We start from the raw sequence: 16,112 nt of genomic DNA, 5'->3' as shown, positions 1-16,112 counted from the left end.
AACGAGGTGAGATACATACATAAGCGTTAATACTAAATTATATTTACGTTAAAGGGTACAGTGATTTTATCGACGCCCACATATAGAATTGAAAAAGTAATGTAATGACAGCTGAACAAATAATGTCACGATATCGATGATGAATTATATATTCTAATTAATATTATTAAGAAGAAAAGAAAAGAAAAAATAAAAAAAAAAAAAAAAAAAAATAGAAAAGAAAGAGGCTTCCTTTAATAAAAATCTCTTTCTCCGCATTCATGGAAGTATGAAATTCGTTTCGTAAAATTTTTTCTTTCTTTCTTTTTTTTTTTTCTTCCCTCAACGTAATAATAATCATCGAAATAATAATGATTTGATAAGATAAGACAGATTTTTTCAAGAAAATTCTGTTCTATCTTGATAACGTCGTAATTATAATTAAATAATTAAGAAATATTTAACTGGTCACTTGATTAAACTTACGTTTGAGTTATGTTCAACTCCGTGGAGTTAGGTCGTCCGCAGTAATTTGGTTTTGTTAGCGGTTTCAGAACACCGAGTTAGGATCACCGTGTAGCGGACAGCGGTCGAACTGTCCTTACCATTTCCCATGTTTCGGTTGGCTTTGTCCGAGCGAGGACCATTTTTTTATTTGGGTTAACATGGTTACTTAGTTGGTGCTACGCTATAATCAATTTGAGTAGAACATTAAAACTTTGATCATTAACTATAAAAAAAAAAGAAAGAAAAGAAAGGGAAAATTAAGAAAAAAGACCTCTTCGTCTTGACTTTGTCAAAAGTATTCTATCATGATCGTTGATCCATATTCACGATTTCGTTATTTGATTTGAGAATTCTTCGAATTTCTTCGATAAAACAGTACTTTGAAAATTTCCTAACTATGTATGCCAAGCGAACACTCTCCCACTCCTCCTACCCTCGCCCTTTTCTATCCTCTTCATTCGTACGATGATTTCAAAGTTCTATTCTAGTTCGTTTACATGTGTGTCCTTTCTGATCTTGATAGTTGTGACTCAAGCACTCAACGAATAAGATATATAAAGTTGACGTTAAGATCTGTTTTAGACAGGTCAATGAGAAAACTGTCAAAGGTTAACTTTATAGGTATAGATCTATGATAGGAATGGCAATGAAACGAATATGAAATCTCGAAAATTGAGTTGGTTATATTTAACGTTGACACGAAAAATTTCTCGTAATCGAGATTTTTGGAATAATTTAATGTTACCAAAAGTGCATCGTCGTTTATCTTCCGTGGGTTGAAAATTTTTAAGGATAAATTTTCAAGACAAAATGTACGATTTTTATAACCAGAAAATCCTGTCGTCTTTCGGAATACACGCATTCACACTTATACATATATAGAGAGATGGAAGGAAGGAAGGGATGCACGACGTGCCAATTTGTTTTGGCATGACGATAGGAAATATTTGTTGGTTTACGTGAAAAGTGTCATAAGTGTCAGATCGATAAAAATTATCTAGGGATTTTTATTTTAACAAGAAGTGTAATTTATGTTAAAACGTAAGGTTCGACCTTTAATTAATCTCTCTCTCTTACAGTGCGATTCGAGAGAAAGATACATTACTTATGACGGTACTGTCATTTATTTAGATACGTCATTTCCGTTCTAAGAGTGACAGCCGTCAATAGTGGTAAAAGGAAGTTTAACAAAAGTTGCGGAAGCTTGACGTTGTGAGGGGGGAAATTATATTTTCAGGGACATGTACTGTCCTTCGTTACAGACGACGTATATTATTCGTATAAAGCGTCTGCGTTGTTCTAAACGAGTGACTGGTCTAACCGATGATAACTTCTCGAAGGGAATTTCCGAAATCGATAATTCAAAGGAGGTGGGGCTTAATGCGACGCGATTTATCAAACGAAGGACAACCTGTGATAATTTTGTTCCTTTAAATCATGAATATATTATTGTTATTGAAATATATTAATATTTCGAATGAATTCGTTTGATCGAAATTCTTCGATTAAATTTAATAAAATTTAAACTTATCGATTGAATTTAATAACAGTTTTTCTTTTTGGATAAAGTAGGAAACGATTGAATGAATCGTTTTCGTGAATCGAGCACATATTTCATTGGAGACGAATGTTAGTAATTTCGTATTACGGGGATTAACATGGAAACGCGTGTATGCATATGAATATACGCGCAAGGGTATTTGACATAAGGACCACTTATCCGTTAAGATATATTACTATCGGTTTGTTAAATTTACGGTACAACGGTTATGCCAGGCAAGATACCTTGCCTCGGCCCTGCTCGTAAATTTACAAAATCACGAGCAGACATACGTAGCTCATTCGAAATTATTTCGAATGGATTTAATCGAAGATTTTTTTATTATTAAATTAATCAATAAAATGCGGGTAAGGAGTTATTAGATGTTAAAAAAAAAAAAAGAAAAAATACTACGTATATCATGTATAATAGATTTTTCATCCTTTTTCTTTTCTTTTCTTTTCCTCTTTCTTGTTTTCTTTTCTTTTTGTTTTTTTGTTTTTTCGTTAATGTGCCAGTAAAAAAACTACAGGAAATAAGAATGATTTACACACAACGAGCCTGAACTAAATCAATTTGTTCCTCGAATTGATAATCGAGCATGTTAGTGAACACGCTATGTACAGAAGTTTCAGGTAGATCGTATTTACGTATAATCGAAACCGTCAGCAGGTAATGTCTGTATGTACATACATAGGTATGTATCTACGTACGTATTTATGTATCTATCTATCTATGAATGTATCTACAATGACTGAGCTGACAAGTGACGGACCTGAACTACTTCGCAAAATTTCACGAGTATCGTTTAACGTAGAAACCGCAAATATCAATTTGTGGCTATGAATATGGGTTTAAGAGTAAAGAATCACGCGTTATCGCTTCCTTATGTCAATAACACAAAAACTTGTATATATATATATATATATATATATATATATATGAATCTGATTTTTTGCCCATCAACATTTTTATCTATCGAGTCCGTCCGAATGTTATCATGTCATTGTAAGAAGAAATAAAAGAAAGGGAAAAAAGAATAAAACAAAAAATGATCTCGTGAAAGTCAATGAAAGAATTGAGCATCTTACATTCTTTAATTAAATATTATAATATGATTAATTCGATTGGGATTTTCATTAAAACGGAAAATAATGAAAAGAAAAATAAAACTATAAGAATCGATGATCACATTCGTAATACCATTAGAAGATAAAAACAAGAGCGCATTGTATTATATACATATATAATTCATAATATAGGATGAGAAAAAGTGAGAGAGAGAGAGAGAGACAGAGAGAGAGACAGAGACAGAGACAGTTTCCCATCGCAATGAGGTTACGGGTTAGAAACCCAAACCAAGGAAGGAATATCTAACACTGACCTCACTCACAGTGGCGAACCTTAAACGAAAGGGAAGCTAATCGAGAGACGTTCACCCTAAGCCGCCTCGAGTCCTTGCGCGTACACAGGAACGAGAATGGCTCGCTGTATGTCCTTTCGGCTGGCATTCAGCTATAGAAAGAGAGAGAGAGAGAGAGAGAGAGAGAGAGAGAGAGAGAGAGAGAGGAGAGAGAAACACATACATTCGTATGATAGAGAGAAAGAGATATAGAAACATAACATGCAGACATATATATATATATATATATATATATATATATATATATATACATACATATACATTGAACGATAGATACAGAAAGAGAGAGAGAGAGAGACTTACATATATACTACGCAAACATACGTAGACTCTGAATGATAGAGAGAATGAGAGAACGATAGAAAGAGAGAGAGAGAGAGAGAAGACTCCGATTGCGGACCTGCGCCGTAGCGTATCAATCGCGAAGGGTGGTAAAGAGGGCGGCGCGGAGAAGGGCGCGTGGCGGCACCGGGGGTGTCAGTCACGGCCCATCTGTCCAGCATCGAGCACGTAAGTCCCGAAAGCGGTTCCTCCTTTTACTAGAAGCCGACCGCACGAGTTTATCTCACGAGTCTCCTCTCTCCAAAAAATATTCAACGTAATACTTCGTATCGTTTAACAAGATTCTACGCGTTAATTCGTAAAAATCAGTGGGTGTATAGTAGATATATATATGCATAAACACACACACGCACACATACACACACATGTATATAGGGACACGCACATTACGTAGACACCTATACACCGAAGAAGCTATGTATTTGGTTGACGGCTTTCCAGGGACGGCCCACCCCTCTCTCTGCACTGTTCGCCGCACCGTCGCTTACAGGGATTTCCTCGAAAATGGCGCTTTTCATTCCGGGAATCTCCGACAATTTTCACGACAAATTTTTTTCCAAAAAATTTTCTTTTCCCTCGTCGTCTTTCTCGTCTTTATCGTCTTTGCCAATGTCGTCAATGTCGTCGTCATCGTCATCGTCATCGTCATCGTCATCGTCATCGTCATCGTCATCGTCATTGTCGTTTTGATTGCTCTTGATGGATATGGAAAATTTGAAAATACTTACGACGTTTTATTTCCTTCTAAGTTGCGACGTAAAACGTATTCAATTTCTTTTTTGTTTTCTCTTGAATCTTTCGTCTTTGTCTCTCTCTCTCTCTTTATTTTTTTTTTTTAGTCAATATTTTGTAGTATAGAAATCGAAATGAATATTTTCTGCATGATTCAACGTGTTTCACATTCTACGTGATATTTCTCGATATCAAGAGTTCGATGGCTCGCTCTGTGGTTAAGTTCCGTTACGTGAATCACGCGTTGAATAAAATAATCTTGTTTCGTGCGTGAATGAACAAAAAAAAAAAAAAAGAAAAAAAAAGAAAAGAAAAGAAAAAAAACATGGATTATACGAGAAAGTAAATTGATAAGGAATTTCGATTGGTCAAAGATAATCTCTTTGTCGTGCGACCTGTTCGATGACGATGACGGTTCTTCTTTGTCGGGACTATCAATGAACAAATTTCAAACTTTAATACATACGTCTAAAACAAACGAGATTTATCAATTATTTGAAGACACGTGGAAGAGGCCTGTTTTCTTTCCCCTTTTATTCATTCCCCTCATTCGTTTTCTTTCTCTACCTCCTCCTCCCCGCCCCCTCCCCCGTTAGTTTCTCGTTCGTCATTGTTAAATACAATATATAAACCGATATATAATCGTTTGCTTTTTGTTGATGTTTAATAAATAAACAAAAGAGATGCGATATCAAAGATAAATCGTTGTTTTGCGAGCATCTTTTTATACGTGCCGAGTTGATACGTGTCCGAGGCCGTTCGGAGCACGGTTCTAATTATAGGTTCATAAATCAAGGAAAGATAAAAGATATCGAATCGATCCTTTCGATAGAACAAGAAAACCTGTCACGATAAGAGTCAACGCAAATGCCTCATTAAGGAATAACGTTTGATGCTTGTTCGTATTTCGAACATGCAATAATATTAATTCATTCTTATCATTCGTATCGTTTGATTAATCACGGTACGTTTTCTTTATAAACTTACCGTGGTATAATCGATTAATTAAAAATTATTAATGTAGAGAAAGAAAAAAAGTATCGTTCTTACGAATGATATAACTTTGATTTAATATTGATCCAATCTGATCGACGAGAAACGTGTGGAAAATCTTTGGAAAGACGATCCTTTAAAAATACATATCTACTTACTCGAAAATGTCTTTCGAATGTGTCTACGATCGAAAACGATCGATACAAAGTGCAGACTCGACGCACATTCGATATCTTGTGCAAGGTCGGACATTTCCTCCTTCGGAGACAGTCGACAAGAACGAACCACGTGCTTCGTGAACGCCAATATCGATATCACGCTGTCTAGTGTTCATAGCATCGAGGAAATACGTCCTGGTAACTTTTTACTACGGTACGAATTATCTACTTTTTATCGCAGGTTAATATAGTAAAATGGTTTATTGGCTTTCACGAAATACGATTGTTGTTCTTTTCGATTCTATTCGATTCGAACGAACGAGATGTCGAAATGAGAAGATGAAAAAAAAAAAAAAGAAAAAAGAGATAAAAGGAAATTGAATGAAAAAGTCTATAAAAATAGGTATCGTTTCCAATAAAAATTAGGGATAAATGAAATAAATCAGGACAAAGAGGTTGAATGAAAAATTTGAAAAAAAAAATGAAAAAGAAAAAATCCAACATAATATATAATAATATATAAATAATAATATATAATATCAAGGGGAATAATACTAATGGCAAAGTAATAACAAATGTTTAAAGTCAGAGACTGTCTCATAATACATGATACAAATGATTATCGAGACTTTATTCAATTCATCGTTGAATATCGTCGATTATTTTAGCAGACAAAAACCGCAACGTTTTGGTTTCGTTAATCGATCGAAACGAATAGATTCGTTAGTATATCGACGTTATACAAGTATTACTTATCTATCTATAACGTGTATACCGCGTCGAATGAATTACGTTGAAAATCACGAGCAGAGAGGGGACATCGAGGTGAGCATCAAGCAGGCAATAGTGTGATCCCGAGACAGTGTGTGTATGTGTGTGTGCGTGCGTGTATGTATGTATGTATGTGTGTACGTGCATGTTTGTGCGTGCGTGCATTCTCGTGCGCGTGTACGACTAAGCACGCACATATGCACGTACGACCGATCCCACGATCGAAAATCAAATTATCTGCCATAGTAGCCTTGATAAATCTTGATCGAGTTCACCGATTCACGTTGACCAAGCCGCATATGGTTATCGCGTAATTATGTTACACAATGAATAGGAAGATTTCCAATAATCTGAAATCATTATTTTTCAAATCTTTTCTAATCTTTTATTAAAACAAAACGAGCGATTGACTCGATTAAATTTACAGTTTCTATAGAATCTGATTAATATTTTGTATTTCTTTTTTTTTCTTCTTTCTTTTTTCCTTTTTCTTTTTCTTTTTTTTTTTTTCTTTCTTTCCTTTATCCCCTTTACGATGATCATCGAACGATCCAGATGATTTTTGCTGGTGGTATCAACCGGAAAAGCAATGTCCATTGATGCGAATAATCGAAATAATCCGTCTACGTGTCCCCGTTTAAGAGTTACAAACTGTTAACATATATGTACATACATTCTCAAAAACGAACGTACTAAGTTAATTCATCGATTTAGATTATTAATGTAAACCGATCGTTGTATTCATTAGTAGTGCATTAGAATAATAATCGTAAAAATATGTTTTTATTTTGGTATAGAAAATCGTTAGAGCCGTTTGTTTAATTCAATAATCTTTTCGAGTATCGATTACGAATCGTATTAATCATTTTTCAAATTGTATCATCATTATGTATTTTACTATTTCTTTCTCTCTCTTTCTCTCTCTCTCTCTCTCTCTCTCTCTCTTTTTCTGTGTCGCTCTCTCGCTGTCTTTCGCTCTGTCTATCGAGTTATTCGTTATGCACGATCGACATGAAATTCGATTAATCCATGAGAAACGGGCGCGTTGTACTGAAAATTCTAATCGATTTCGAGCGTGCGCGTTCGATTGTGCAAATAACGAATTCTAATTAACGGCGTTTCGTGCAAATTTATTCCCACCGGGAAATGTCGTCGTCTACACCGAATCGTTCCATTTTCGTGCATCGAAAAATGCCGATCGTCATTCGCACGCTATTGAATCCTTGAAACGTGTACCAACGTATGTTACGAATCGCATCGTGGGAATTAAACCGAACGAACGATTTCGTTCTGTCTTTAATTCATCGTTTAATAAAATGATAATATTGATATTTCAAAAAAAAAAAAAAAAAAAAAAAAAAAAAAAGAAGATATCTCCTCGTCGTCCAATTTGCAAATAATTCTTCGTGTTATTTTATTTCTTTCGTCAATTCGTCAAATATGTTAATGGAATTAAGAAATAACGTATACGTAAATAAATATATATCTGTTATATAAGTTTATCGATGGACTTCAAGAGATATCATCTCGTATCCTCGAAAAAAATGTTACTTCGTTCATTGGTATAATTGTGAAGGAATGAACGGAGGGGGAGGAGGGAAAAAAAGAAGAAAAAGAAAAAGAAGTAGAAGAAGACGCATTAACGATCGTTTTTATTTTAACGACGATAAATGAAAACGATGTGTTAAGACACTTTAAGGATATATAACGGAATAGTTGAAGCTAAATACTTCTTATCTTTGGATATGTCAACTTACATAAATACAGCCTTCGGTTCTATTCTCTTATTACTTATTATTCATAAGTTTAGTACCGGTTAGACTTATGTTAGTCAGAGGGTTAGGTAACAGGCTTGAAACATGACGTTCGCGCGATATTAGCAACCCCCTGAAGTCGCACTTCAATTATTCAGTGGCTACTATCATCAAACATACGTGTCGAAAACACACTGTATCATAAGCATCGATCGCTCTTGGAGGTTCTCGACCTTGTCGGAGCACGCGAGATAACGCTCTTAAAACTCGTGCATGCATGCCTCTACGTGTGTCAAGTTCGCGTGTTCTCGAATATTAATTCTTTTCTATTTTCTTTCTTTCGTTTTTTTTTCTTTTCTTTTCTTTTCCCCCTTTTTTCTTTTTTTTTTATACGTACTCTCCTGATCTTTACGGGCGTCCATTCGTCTCGGCGTTTAACGATAAGCTCATTCGAGGGTTCCTTTAACTTTCGATTCGAAAATGTTAACTCTCGTTTATCGCGTTAACGTATACCGACATGCTTAAAGATTAGCCCATTAACGACATCTTTCTAATCTCACGTACTTTCGTAAAGAACTATTGCATGCAGGAAATGACTCGTTATCGTTAGAAAATGTAATAGTTGAGTCAATATAATGTATAGTTATACATACTTAAGCTAGTTAGTTACATGTACGATAAAATACTTATCATTTTTATATAGAGAGGAAGAGAATGTTTTTGAAAAAAATTACGAGATCGCACGTAACGGTATTAGCATTTTCTAAAAGACTCTCTGTGATTTACATAAATGCATAAGCGGACCAATGGCGGCGCGTCCTCAAACGTAGAACTCGAATTTTATGCGAATGGAAATATTCTGAGAAACTGGATACGACCAGATCTCGATCGTTTTGCCGAGTGCCGATGTGATAATTTAACTACTTCTTTCGATACTCTATTTTTCCCTTAGGATTCTTTCTACGAATCGTTGATGCAAAAACGATAGAAGAAAATGCGTTGAATCTTCGATATATGAGATGTATATTTCGTTTCTATACGAAAAAAAAAAGAAAAAATAAAAAGAAAAAAAGAAAAAGAACATGACGATAAATATCAAATAAACTTTTACTTCGTATCTTGTATTCTTGTAAACAGTTCACTTCAAGGACTTGTCGGACTTTCAAAATGGGAACTCTCGATCCGGTTAATGCGTCCTTGAATGTATGCTCTCTGAATTAACTCACATGTATTTCATCTTTTTTTCGTTTCTCATACATAGGATAAAGTTTCTTTGTCGTTAACTATCGTAAAACGATCTTCGTGAAGAAAATCATGAGATGATGGTAAAGAGATAGAAAAGAAAAAGAAAGAGAGAAGGGGGGACGGGAGGAGATAGTATTTGAAAAGATAATTTCTTTGAGATTTATTTGAAAAAATCGTATAACTTCAATATACATAAATGTTTATTTGTCATTATAACTTTGTTCATTCGAATTTATCGTAGAACATTTTCAGTGAGACAACTTTAGTGACTTTCAATCGACATATTTCCTACTTCGAAGAATTTATTCGAATAGCTCGTCAGAAATTCGTGTATATATATATATATATATATATATATATATATATATATATATATATATCAAAGTTGTCAATGCGTATGGTACGACTACTGTCGACTCGATAGAAAGAGCAGCAAAAGGGATATGGTACTAGAGTTGTAGGATTTCCGAAGATGTGGCCGAACCCCGTCGGATCCGATTTAAACGGTTTTGGGAAGGGGTTGATGTATTCGAACAACACTTCCGGACAATGGTGGCTGGCTCTTCCGTCATCCATCTCCCTGTCGTTTCTATTCCCTTCTCTACCATTCTTCTCATTTTTCTTTTTCTTCTTCTTCTTTTTTTTCTTTTTTCTTACAACGTTACACCTTCCTTAATATGGAATCGAAAATGATGTTTAAAATAGAACTTTCTTATGATCGAAAGCCCTTATACGATTTTTAAAACGAAATCGTTTCTCGAACTAATGCGATCAACTTTTTTTATATCGAAAGATTAATCGTCCTTAATAAATTCTCAAGGAGCAATATTCATATATATATATATATATATATATATATATATATATATATAAAGTTTAATAATAAGATACATATGTACATACATAGATATATATATTTTCTTATTTCGAAATATCCTAGGTATTTAAGCGCGAACAAATTTGTCATACCGAAACCAGTCTTTTTCCGGAACGGAAGAAGATTCTGAAATCGAATTAATACCAATAGATCGGCGACATTGTTCGTGGTCATTTCGGAACCGCAACGTTTCCGTCCAAATGATCCTTTTGGATTATTGCCCAGTATAGAGCACAGGTAGCTTCATAACTTGTTACTGAAAACTATTGTATGATACTTCTAAAGCTTCTTATATTTCAATGAGAAAGAAAATATGAATTTGGAGTTATACATTTTTCTCTCATTGAATACGTTTTTCTTTTATTATTTTTTTTTTCACTTTTTCTATCTCAAAAGATTCTCTTCCTCTATTCTATTTTATCTTTTATACACACACACACACACACACACACACACACACACACACACACACACACACATATATATATATATATATATATACATATATATATATATATGCTGAATGCAAGATTCGGCAGGGTACACGGATAAACAATCAATGAGAGATACGTTGTGCAGGGTGCCCTGCCCTTCTACAGTTCGATAACGTAAGTAGGGCATGAACCCGGGACACCCGGTGCACAAGCGAGAGAAAGAGAGGGAGAGAGAGAGAGAGATAGAAATAGAGATAGAGATAGAGAATAGGCACTCTACGTGTATGCGTACGTTCGGTGAGAAGAATGGACAAACAAATGGATGGTGCACGCGCTTATATATCTAGAGAAAGAATTTTGTACATCTACGTACTTACGTGCATGTGTGTATCTTTATCAAATAAAAAGAAGTTTCGAAGTTTACAATACATCTTTACTACTCGGAAGTAGAAGATTCTTCTTCGCGACGAGATCTTTCAAAAAGATCTTCTTCAATAAGGATGATGATCCGAGACGAGCCGGATCTTCTAGAGAGCTCGAATTTCGATCATCGCTCTTCTCACAACGATACTCCGTAATCCTAGATTATTTGGATCAGATCCGGTAGACATTTCGGTTAATGGATTTTCACGATTAATGGTATAATCGTTTTTCATCGTACGCCACGTTCTCTTCTCTCATTTCTTCTTTTCTTTTTTTTTTTTATTTCTTTTCTTCTTTCTAGCTTTCTTTCTTTCTTTCTTTCTTTCGTTCTTTTCCCTCAGAGTGTGTGCACCCGATAGTTCTGCCTCTCGCCGAAGAGCGATCTCATTTGCTGGTTTTTTCCCCCTCTCTTTTCCTTTCTTCTTAATTTCCTTGACCTTCGTTTAAAATCTATGTAACCAATGAACTGAACGATTTGTTGTTGTAACTCGTTTCTTTTTTTTTTTTTTTTTATTTTGCTACGATACAATGTAGAAAATATTTCTGTCAAGGATGAAAGCATATCGATTAATTTATAATTAATTATTGACAATTTATTTAATAAATCGATCGTCTTCGAAGGAAGATATATTTTTTTCTGTTTCTTGCTTTTTTTTTCAGGTATATTTGGAATGTTTCCGTACGATCGTTACAAGTCAAAGTTGTTTTTTTTAAAGAAAGAATAATAGATCAATTTTGTATATGTATATATATATATATATATATATATATATATATATATATAATATAGAATACAAATACAAAATATAAAAGAATACAAATTAAACTTGACCGTAATCGTATTTATTAATTATCGATCATAAAAGAATTTATTAAAAATTTCTATTTCTTTTTCTTTGTGTCTTTTCTTTTCTTTTTTTTTTCTTTTAAGAAATATTCGTAGTATTTTACCGTTTATATCACATATACTTAAAGTCATTATAAAAATAATGTATAAGACTTGACCGATTTATCGATCGTTTCGACTTAACCAAACTATAGTTCTACCTTGTATTCGATAGAACCATACAATTAGGAGATAGAAGAGAAAATGTTGAATTATTCGTAAAGAAATATAAACGCGTGATAGAAAAAGCTATCTTGTAAAACATTGAAATGGTATCGGCGATTATCAGAGAAAAGAGTTTTTGACATATATGTACATATTTATATTCATACCATACATTGTTATATCAACACATAACATTGTTTAGTGAAAGAGAAATGAAAGGATAGGTTGTTCATCGATTAGTGCATGTAATTCGTAGTAACGAATGATATACCTCACGGGATTTCCATGTCCTCGTATCAGCAACAGACCTGGCGTGGATCCAATCCCATCACTGCAAACCACTTTCCTCGACCCATTCTCACCAAGTAGCCCTATAAATTACTCGTCATTACGTTATCGTCTCGTAAATTGTTTTTCCGTGGCGTCCTCTCGTTAATATCAATTTGTTCATCGACGAGACGTACAGGCAGGACCGATCCTCCTCCCCCCTCCCTATTGGTTTTTTACGTAGATCTTTAGATGAACGTTGCAACGGGAAAAAAGGAACTAGAAAAAAAAGGAAAGATAAAGGACAAAGCAAAAATAAATAAGCACAGAAGGAAAAGAGAAGAGAAGGAAAGGAAAAAAAAATAAAGAAAATGAAAATGTACAAAAAAAAAAGGGGAAAATAATGAGAACGATCAATTTGGAGATTAACCCTTATGTAACAAGTTTTGACAGGTAGGCTCTCTCGATTTATTGGCACGATACATCAGACGTTCTAACCTATGCCGTACTATATCGTGACACTATTCTTTTTAATGTACGCTTCGTAAAAGCGTCACTCGAGCCGTGTGTGTTTACTTTTTGCTTGAGGGAAAGTCCTCCCGTCGCGCAACGTTGCGTCGTCATCGTGCGACACGCCTCGAACTTCTTCCTTGTTCGATCGAACATTTTTAATCCGGAACAATGATGGAATCATTATAGCAACGAGTTAATTAATATTGTTATCTAACATTTTTATCCTTTAATATTTACGACGAAGTGGGTGTGAATTTTTGTTACTTCGATTATAATCCTCCTTCATGATTCTATAGAAAAATAGAGAGAGAAAAAAAAAAGGAAACACTAAAAAAAAAACGATAAAATTCGTTAATTAGAGATAAAAAAAAAAAGAAATAAACAAAAGGAAAGATAGAAAGATTAAATATTATAGAATCCGGCGAAAAATAAACAGTCGAATAAACGAGAGATATTTATTTGGCCGAGTCATAGTGACACGTGTAAACGCAAGAAAAACGCTCGACGGAAAAGTAACGCGACGATGCTCGATAAAACTGCGATACGGTTAACGGTTAATACGACGTGTATCGATCACACGGGGAAAAGAGTGGTCTGGTTACCCTCGGTACTCTCGCTATTCACCCCCACAACCCTGTCCTCCCCCTCTCCCCAACCTTCGCCAACGTCGTTTCGCGGCCATTAATTCGCCTAATGCTTTTATATTCACAGTGAACGAAGTTCCGGTGGTAGTTTAGTCGGCAACGTAAAGCTCGCCAACCATGCCGGTGAAAAGTTTCCCAACGTAACGTTTTAACGTTCATGTCTTTCTTTTTCTTTCTTTATTTTCTTTTTCTTTTTTTTCTTTTTTTCTCTTTCTTACTTTCTTTCTTTCTTTCTTCTCTCAAACTCTCCTTCTCTGTCTGCCGTTTCGTACACACTTACATAACGTATAATATTTTTATATTTTATCGGTGAGAAAAATTTTCGAGAGGGAAAATCCACATAAAAAAGAGTATTACCGGTCACGTATACGCTAGTATCAATTTGAATAACTCGACACTAATCGACTATGTTTTATAAAGCGCTCTTATTTTCGTGAATTTAAATCTCGAACCGAGTAATAATCAAGCTTAACAGTAAATGTTTCGTATGATGTGTATGCGTACGTATGTAGGTATATATATATATATATATATATATATATATATATATATATATACGTATGTATGTAGGGAATGTGTATTGTAATCCTAGCCATGTTGTTCGTGGATCTACCGTAAATATACGGATGGAAACAAATCTGATATAGTTTCCCTGGAAAAAGAGATCTTTTATTTACGCTGATGTGAATGATGCATGGGCATTCCGACAATGGAAGAAAAGTACGACCAACGAACATTTCTATATTGGCTTTTAAAATACTCTTACACGTTTCGTGATATCTACCTACTCGTAAGAAGATTAACGTTTACGAATTACATATGTTCATTTCAATTATTTTCTCTCTCTCTCTCTCTCTTTCTCTCTCTCTCTCTCTCTCTTTCTCTCTCTCTCTCTCTCTCTTTCTCTCTCTCTCTCTCTCTCTCTCTCTCTCTCTTGTGAAAGATTCACGCTATTGGCCTAAAAAAAATATCCGACTATATAAACGTATGGCGGATAAGAAAGGAGATAGAAACTCAATTTCGACGATAAGTGCAACGATCCGAGTTGATAAACGACACAGAAGAAAAAGGAAGAGAAAAAAGAAGAGGATGAGAAGGAGAAGATGGAGGAAGAAGATAGAGGAAGAAGAGGAGGAGAAAAAGGAGGAGGAGGATGAGAAGGAGGATTAACGCTTGACGTTTATTCACGAGCTAAGAAAAAGACGATAGACGATGAATGAGGAGACGAAATATGGAAAATCGGAGGATGCAGAGGAAGGATGGAAAACGGTGGTCGGAGAACGATGAGGATGGAAGAGGGCGCACCGTGGGAGTGATCAATACTACCCCTGCACCGACGACCGCCCTCGAGAGTAACAAAGCTCAAGTTGGACTCGCGAAAGGCAGGATTTTCGGAAGGATAACTTGGGAGTGTGGAAGCCTCGCTTCAATTGGATAAAACCCTGTGAAAAGATGAAATTCTGATTGGTTCAAAAAAGGAAAACAGACGGAGTATTCCTCGAACGAATCCTTCGAATTATATTACATTTTACGGATACCTAGGAAAATAGAGACTTGATATTCGTGACACGAATCACTATTTTCTTATTATGTTTTTATTTATTTATTTTCTTTCTTCAAAAAATCCGTAGGTACATAAAAATTTAAAGATAATAAAGTGTGTGTACCTTCTTGCATATAACGCGTGTTGTCAAAGAATTGGATGGAAATATTCTAAAAAAAAAAAAAAGAAAAAATGGAAAAAAGAAAGAAGGACAGAAAAAGGAAGAAAAAAAAGGAAAAAGATCATTTTTTATGGATGAAGCGTGGATTGCAATTTATTACATCTACGATGTTGGTATTTTGTTTTTGTACTTTTGTTCGGCCCATGTGTTTCTTTTGATAGAAATTTATCCAAACATTATTTTGGCAGCAATACTGCCGTCAAAGCAATAAAATTTGTAATTGTCATCCATTCTTTTCTACAATTTGGTGCAATATTTAAATTTTCATACATATATACGTACATATTTTGTACAAAAGCGAATAGTATGACTGTACTTTTAATTGTCTTTTCACAATGGTCACGAACTGATGGACGTAGTTCATATGTGAACGTGGACGAGAACAGAACCTTTTATCTGTCGTCATTGTTAAAGCTTAACCGTCGTCAACGTCAAGATTATGTTATGACTCTCTCTTTCTCTCTCTCTCTCTCTCTCTCTCTCTCTCTCTCTCTCTCTCTTTTTATCTCTCTGTCTCTTCAGCGGACAATTTATGACGTTTTAACTGCATTTACGGTGGCTAACATCTCTCTTTGACTTAAAAATTTTTCTACTATCATCTGTACCTACGGATTTCATGGGAAATTCAAAAAGTGAACGTTCCAGCATGGAAAAGCTTAAAAATTTCGTTTAGAGATATACTGGAAATTGCATGAAAGAGAGAGAGAGAGAGAGAGAGAGAGAGAGAGAGAGAGA

At 34.7% G+C, this 16,112-nt stretch overlaps 1 protein-coding gene across 5 annotated transcripts in view; it reads left to right on the top strand.

The window, feature by feature from the left end:
• LOC124424080 (neo-calmodulin-like) overlaps positions 1 to 16,112 on the top strand; it is a 104,658-nt gene that overhangs the window by 28,916 nt on the left and 59,630 nt on the right. The window contains exon 1 of one of the 5 annotated variants that reach the window (XM_046962625.1): positions 3,941 to 3,959. The exons of the other annotated variants lie outside the window; for them this stretch is intronic. The gene's annotated coding sequence lies outside the window, so the exon portion shown is untranslated. Of the gene's footprint in view, positions 1 to 3,940; positions 3,960 to 16,112 lie in introns of those variants that run through there. 5 annotated transcript variants of the gene reach the window in all.

This window comes from Vespa crabro, chromosome 5 (assembly GCF_910589235.1).
Source record: "Vespa crabro chromosome 5, iyVesCrab1.2, whole genome shotgun sequence".
In the NCBI taxonomy this organism is placed as follows: Eukaryota; Metazoa; Arthropoda; class Insecta; order Hymenoptera; family Vespidae; genus Vespa; species Vespa crabro.
The sequence above is the reverse complement of the archived record's forward strand: the minus strand, read 5'-3'. Positions and strand labels throughout refer to the sequence as shown.